The sequence below is a fragment of the Rhinolophus ferrumequinum genome, chromosome 18, assembly GCF_004115265.2.
Source record: "Rhinolophus ferrumequinum isolate MPI-CBG mRhiFer1 chromosome 18, mRhiFer1_v1.p, whole genome shotgun sequence".
Taxonomy (NCBI): Eukaryota; Metazoa; Chordata; class Mammalia; order Chiroptera; family Rhinolophidae; genus Rhinolophus; species Rhinolophus ferrumequinum.
Genome location: NC_046301.1, coordinates 37240274 through 37247766, shown reverse-complemented (window position 1 = coordinate 37247766; position 7493 = coordinate 37240274).

Here is a 7493-nt window from a genome sequence, read left to right as displayed (position 1 = left end):
TTCTTTGCCTGAAGATAAAGGAAATATTGAAAGACATTTTGATGACATTCAGGACATCAAGTGTAATACGATGACAGCTCTGATAGTCATTCCAAAAAATGAGTTCCAAAATTGCTGTGAAGGGTGTGCTAGGCACAGCATGCATAGCTTCCCAAGTGGAGTACTTCGAAGGTGACCATAGTGGTATTCAGCAATGAGGTATTTAGCACTTTTTTTAGGATGAGTTCGTGAAGTTAAGTGCCTGACCGTGTATGTGGAATCTAAAGAGCAAAATAAATAATAAAAGAAAACAGAAGCAGACTCATAGATACAGAGAACAAACTGATGGTTACCAGATAGAAGGAGGGTTGGGGGACAGGGTGAAAAAGGTAAAGTGATTAAGAAGTACAAATTGGTAGTTACAAAATAGTCATGGGGATGTAAAGTACAGCACAGGGAATATAGTCAATAATATTGTAATAAGTATGTATGTGGCCAGGTGGGGACTAATCAGGGGATCAGTTCATAAATTATATAAATTCCTAACCACTGTGCTGTATACACGAAACTAATATACTATTGAAGGTCAACAATAATTGAAAAAAAAAAGAAATGTAAAGAAATGTAATTAGGTTAAAAAATGTCGGTTTTTTAATTGATCAGTCGATTTACTGCTATAATAATTTAAAATGTCTCTACCATAGTTTCCTTTTATAGAATTTGACAAGCTGATTCTAAAATCTCTGTGGAAAAACTGAAGATCTAAGGTGTGCCAGGCTTGGTTACATGCATCAGTAGTTCTGGTTCTTAACCTTTAATGTGGGTCAGAATCACCAGGGGGGGCAGGAGCAGGGAATTGTTAAAGATTTCTTGGCCTCACCCCCGGGGTTTTTGATTCAGTACTTCTGGGATGAGCCTGAGAATTTGCATTTCTACTGAGTTACTGGGTAAGGTGATGCTGCTGGTCCGAGACAACTCTTTTCTAACAACAGGTATGGATACTTTCTGACTTTGTATGTATTTCAAGAACTTCTTTCATCAGCGTATAATGAAAAAACAGTAGACTGGCAGGAAAGCCACATGAATTCTGGTGGTTAATGTGCCAGTTGCTGACAAACAACTGTAGGCCCTCAGCTTGCTCATCTGTGAAATGGATGCACTGCACCAGAGGACCTCTATACCTTTCTGCTCAAAGATTCTTCATAGTATTTTGTAATCCAAACCTGAGGCTCCATGGTGCAATGTAGTTTTATTATGTTTAAATAATGCACACAAAATGAGTTGAATACTGTCATCCCTTTTGGTCTAACTCAATATAAATTGATGTGTTTTGACTTAAGTAATACGTCTTATTTGGAAATCTAGATACAATTAGAGGGTAAGATAATTCTAAAGAAGCCATGACTTACTGAAATAGAAATCATTTTTTGTTGAGATTTTTGAGAAGGAGTATTTCCTAGACTGTTTTTGGAATATCCACTGGTCGAAAAAGAAAAGTACCTCAAACACTACCCATTCTTACGTACTTGCATTAGAATTCTACACTGCTCCTAAATTGAAGTACACTCCCAAGCCTGAAATCAGATTTTGCTCCTGCTTTCTCAGTAGAATCACAATCCCTTGGGAGCATTTTCCTCTCACTGAGCTACATCTCAATCAGCAGACAGTTCACCGAGAAGACTCAGTTTGAATTCGTGCTTCATCTAGTCACACTCAATTGAACAAAGAGGCCTGAGATCATTAAAGGCCGCTGTCTTCTCCTGACAGTTTCATGGAAGCGATCCAGAGCGACTCAGTACCTGAATTTCATATTCCCTTGAAACTAGAGCTGCACACCATGCAGTAGTGTGACCTTTTCTGTCCTTTATTTTTTTTTTTACTCCCTCTTCAGTTTGAAAGGTGTAGGCTAGGCACATAAGAGAAATTTCACTAAGAACAATCACATAATAAAATGAAATAGGAAAGGTCATGACATATTAATACTAGATACTTCATTCCTTTATTTCAAGTGAGCAACTCTGCTCTGTACATTATTAAATATTTGGGATTTAGAGATGGTGAATACTGCTTTTATTTATAGTTATTTGAATGGAAATACCATTTGAATGTTAAAAACTTTATTCTTATTCAGGAAAAGGTAAACTACACTTTTGGTTGGTTTGTAGGCGTGTGTTTTGGGGACTCAGTGATAGGGAATCAGTGTAATCTATAAGTTATTGAACTCTTCTTAATTGATTTCAATCTGTGACTAAAACTGTTCATTTAAAACTACGTTTCTTTTCCACCTTTTATGGATCATACCTTGACAATTTTTAAAAACGAAGTTAGATTTTTACCATTGCTAAACTATGATCCAGTGACATAATTAGCTACTAGTGGTACTCTTCTAATTAGTTCTTGTGTAAGAAAGGCAAACACAGGAAAGTCCCTTCATATATATATATTCATCCATGAATGCTGCTTAGCTTACAGATTTGTAGTAGTTGTTTTTGACACCACTGAGAAAACTAAGGAAAAGTGTAGATGGTGTGTGTCCCTGGGCAAATATTTAAGAGAAATTAGAAAGTTAAGACCTCAACCTTCCCTCAGTTTAGAATAGTCCTCTTATATGGTCACCTCCCTGCCTATATGGAGAAAGTGTGTACAGCATTTGCATATAAGTTTCCTGGAGTCATAGAAAAAGATAGGAGAGGAAAAGGAAGAGAAGAAAGAAGAGGCCTGGGCCTGTTAACCTCCTACAGTGGCTCCCCAGAACACACTGCAGGGAAAGTCAATAAAGGGAAGTGGTGGGTTAGAATTTGGTGTGAGTTTCTCAAGGGAACCACTTTTGAGGAAAGTTTCTCCTCTGGAAAATGGGACTGACAATAATACATGCCTTAGGCAACGACTGTAAGATCTTACATAGGAAACGCTTTGTAAGTTACAACTGGCTTGATACCTGTTGCGTAAAATGCATGGAAACTCAGTGCTAGAAATTAAACAATTAAGTAGAAGATAACTTCCTTGAACTTTCCCCTCAAATCATTAATGAGAGCATTCATATATCTCTCCTGACACGAAAGAAAGCCAACTCCACATGGACATGAGAAAAGTTGGCGAACACTGACCACATCCTCCATGGCATAGATGAGGAAATCTGAGCAAAACACAAACTATATGTTGAAAACAAAAATCTGTTTCTTGAAAAGAGAATATATTCTTAAAAACCGACTTCCATTTCATGTAACACACACACACAAAAACATTTAGTAAATAAAAGCTTTACACATGAGGGGCCTAAGTCCAATAAAAAGGGTTTCTGAAGATATACTATCAGGAAAAATAAAAGCGGTTTGAGCATGAAGACATGATGATATTTGAGTCAGGTTCCTTAGGGAGACAAAATACTTAACGCAAATTTTATAAAGTAATATAGAAATTGTATGAAGAGAATTAGGTTTTATAACTAATCTAGATCCATAAATTGAGTTGTAAATAAATTTTAGGTCTATTTTTATAAATCTACTAAGACCAGACTCAAAGATAGCTATAATGGGACCCTGCTTTCTGGTACATCTACTAGCTACATAGAATCATCTGGTCCCTACCCAGCACCTACTCTATCCAAATTTCCAGGAGTGTGTGTGGGGGGCATATATATATATATATATATATATGATGACTTCCCTGCCTATATGGGAGAAAGTGTGTATAAGCATCTTCATATAAGTTTCCTGGAGTCATAGAAAAAGACAGGAAAGAAAAAGGAAGAGAAGAAAGAAGAGGCCTGGGCCTGTTAACCCCCAACATCGGCTCCCCAGAACACACTGCAGAGAAAGTTAATAAAGGGAAGTACATTTTCATGAGCCGAAAATGTGACATATAACATTGTGTAATTTAAGGTGTGCAGCATGTTGATTTGATATGTTGTATATTGTAACACTGTTGTAGTGATAATTAATACCTCTGCCACTTCACGTAATTATTGTTTCTTTTTAGCAGCTGGAATAATTAAGATTTAGGCTCAGCAAGTTTGATGATTCTGGTATGATATTGTTATCTATATTCACTATACTGTGCATTAGATCGCTAGGGTTTATTTACAACACTTTGTAAACGGGTACCTTTAGATGCCATCTGTCCTCTCCCCCACCCCTCGTCCCCTGGTAACCAGCATATTACTCTCTTGTTTTTATGAGCGGCTTTTTTAGATTCCACATAAAAATGACATCATATAGTATTTGTCTTTCTCTGTCTGACTTTTATAATGACTTTTTCTCTGTCTGACTTAATATAATGCCCTCAAGAACCACGCATGTTGCCGCAAATGGCAGGTTGTTGTTTTCTCATAGCTGAATAATATTCCATTGTGTTTATATATACCACATCTTCTTCATTCACTGACAGGCATTTAGATTGTTTCCATGTCTTGGCTATTTATTATGAATAATGGTGCAATGAATATGAAATCACAGATACCTCTTCAGTATCCTGTTTTCATTCCTTTGAATATAGGCTCAGACGTGATTACTGGAACATATGATAGTTCTATTTAAAAATATTTAAAGAATCTCCATTTTGGTTGTATCAATTTACATTGCTACCAACAGTGTAACAGTGTTCACTTTTCTTCATGTTCCAGCCAACACTTGTTATCTCTTGTCTTCTTGGTGATAGCTATCCTAACAGTTGTGAGGGGATATCTCATTGTGTTTTTTTTTTTGTTTTTTTTTTTTTAATTTTATTGGGGAATATTGGAGAACAGTGTGTTTCTCCAGGGCCCATCAGCTCCAAGTCGTTTTGTCTTTCAGTCTAGTTGTGGAGGGTGCAGCTCAGCTCCTAGTCCAGTCACCGTTTTCAATCTTAGTTGCAGGAGGCGCAGCCCACCATCCCATGTGGGAATTGAACCGGCAACCTCTTGTTGAGAGCTTGTGCTCTAACCAACTGAGCCATCCGGCCACCCCTCATTGTGGTTTTGATTTGCATTTCCTGGTGATTAGTGATGCTGAGCGTCTTTTTATGTACATGTTAGCCATTTGGATGTCTTCTCTGGAAAAAAGTGTATTTAGTATTTAGTTTCTCTGCTAATTTTCAAATCATACAGTTTGTTGTTTTTTCACTGCTATAGAGTGAATGAGTTCTTTATATATTTTGCATATTAACCCCTTATTGCGTTGCAAACATTCCATTCGATAATTGTCCTTTTCACTTTGTTGATTATTATTATATTTATTTACTTACTTACTCATGCATTTTGCTGTGCAGAAGCTTTCAAGTACCGTGTTTCGCTGAAAATAAGACTTAGCTGGACAATCAGCTGTAATTTATTTTACAATCTTATTTTACTATATATCTTATTTTATATATCTTATATATATCTTATTTTACTTATAAAAGACCGGGTCTTGTATAAGACCGGGTCTTATATTAATTTTTGCTCCAAAAGATGCATTAGAGCTGATTGTCCAGCTAGGCCTTATTTTCGGGGAAACACAGTATGATGTACTCCCACATGTTAATTTTTGCTTTCGTTGCTTGGGTTTTTGCTGTCATATTAAAAAAACCATTGCCAAAATCAATGTCAAGAAGCTTCATCCCTAGAAGTATTAAAGTATCAGATATCATGTTTAAGACTTTGATCCATTTCTAGTTAATTTTTGTTAGGTAACAGACATTGGAGAAGGGAGATCTTCCAAGTGGAATGATTTTGAAGTATCTTGTTTTCCCCTTTTTATGGAAATCTAGGGATGGCTGGATGCAAGGAGCCAACAATTATCTGGATAACCAAGGACTTGGAAGGACAAATAAGATTGATAACAAAAAATTACAGGAAAATGTAGTGGATAGAATTTTTAGAATAGGCCCACTTAATATTTGTGTCCCAGGGGGATGCTGACTTTACAACAGAAAAATTTATTATATAATTCAGATCAACTTTCCTATATATTTTGGTCAGCCTATTTTTCCTGGGCTTCTCATCACATGCTCAATTTGGTCTTGCAAACTGAAAGGCTATAGTAATAGGGATGGAGAACATATACCGTATACTCATATGCAGGTTCAATAGTAAGGACTTTGCTTCACCAAGGCTAACTTGGGCACTGCTAAATGCCTGAATTGTCTTAGCCCCCCCAATACAGGCATACTTGAGCAAAACTAGCCAGATACCTGATGTTAAATACACTATACTGGATTCCTTCCAGAAAGCAGAAGATAGTAATTTGTCCTCAATTAAATTAACACATTCTGAACTTACATTTTATTCCTGTGCCAGTATGTCTCTCCCAAACCAATATGTATGACTTACTATGCATTTATAGTATTCCACACAGCAATGCTTCTCAATGAGGAAATCACATTACAGTGAGAAATGGGGTAATAGGTGTTCTCAATCTTTATCATGAGCCCTACAATCTAGCAACATATGCCTCTATGAAATGGAGAAATGGTTTATTTAAATATATTTGCTATCATCTAAGAGAATAATAGTTTGTGACCTGAGGGTGTTGTTCCAGGACTGTTTCTGGAAATCTAGAACCCAAAGAGCCAGGCAAATGGAATGTTAATGTCCTAAATTTAATCTTAATAAGACGGAAACAGAGTCTAAAATTCTATTGTATTTGATTAGAATTTAAATTCCATTTCATAAAATTTCTCAGGTGCCGTTTAGACTCTCCATCTTCGACTTATCAAAATTTATGTTTTGTCTTTTCTAAGTTTCAAATTCTTACCCCAGCAACAGTTTCTAAAACACCATGCTTTTTGGTTTTTGGTTTACTGTAGAAGGCTGTATAACGATGCCAAGATGATTAAGGGTGGACTCTTTGGGATATCATGTGTTGATACGCAATACCATCCCCGCCCTTCTACGTGAGTCCTTGTACTCCAGGAATGTGAAGTTTGGAACTCCCCAAAGTCAAGCTTCAGTTATATTCCATCTGTAGAGGCAGTTGTGCAAAACTGTGGGGATGTAAAAGAAAGGCAATGCTATTATGCTGCTGTCAGCAGGTCTAGGGCTTTAGGAGACAGTCGATACGAACTTTCATCTGTGGCTTGCAGGCATCCTCCTGAGATTTGTCCACTTTGGAGTGGCAGGTGGCTGATTTCATTGGTGACAGTTACCTTGTCGTCACTACAATTTTGAATTTCCTATAAATTCGGTGCATTTTGTTCTCCTCCCATCAGTGGCTTCGGAAGCCTATGTAGTTCACAGTATTAAACATCTTTCTGCTCAGAATACCTAGAGAGTGAATTCTATTTTTGTGATCGAATACTACTAATAAAATGCTACATAAAGTCAATTAAGTACAAGGATGAATAACCAAGTGAACAGAACACTTACCTACATAAGAATTTCCTAACATAATAATTATGTAATTATTTTATAAAATATATAATCAGGATTCTGCTGAACAGTAGTGAATCGTCTGCCCAGCTCACTTTCCCTTGACATAGGTCACTAACTTCATGACTAAATACACAGGTGTTTATTTTCTGGTGCACAGAATACTGCAGTGACTCTCAGGCTATGCTTC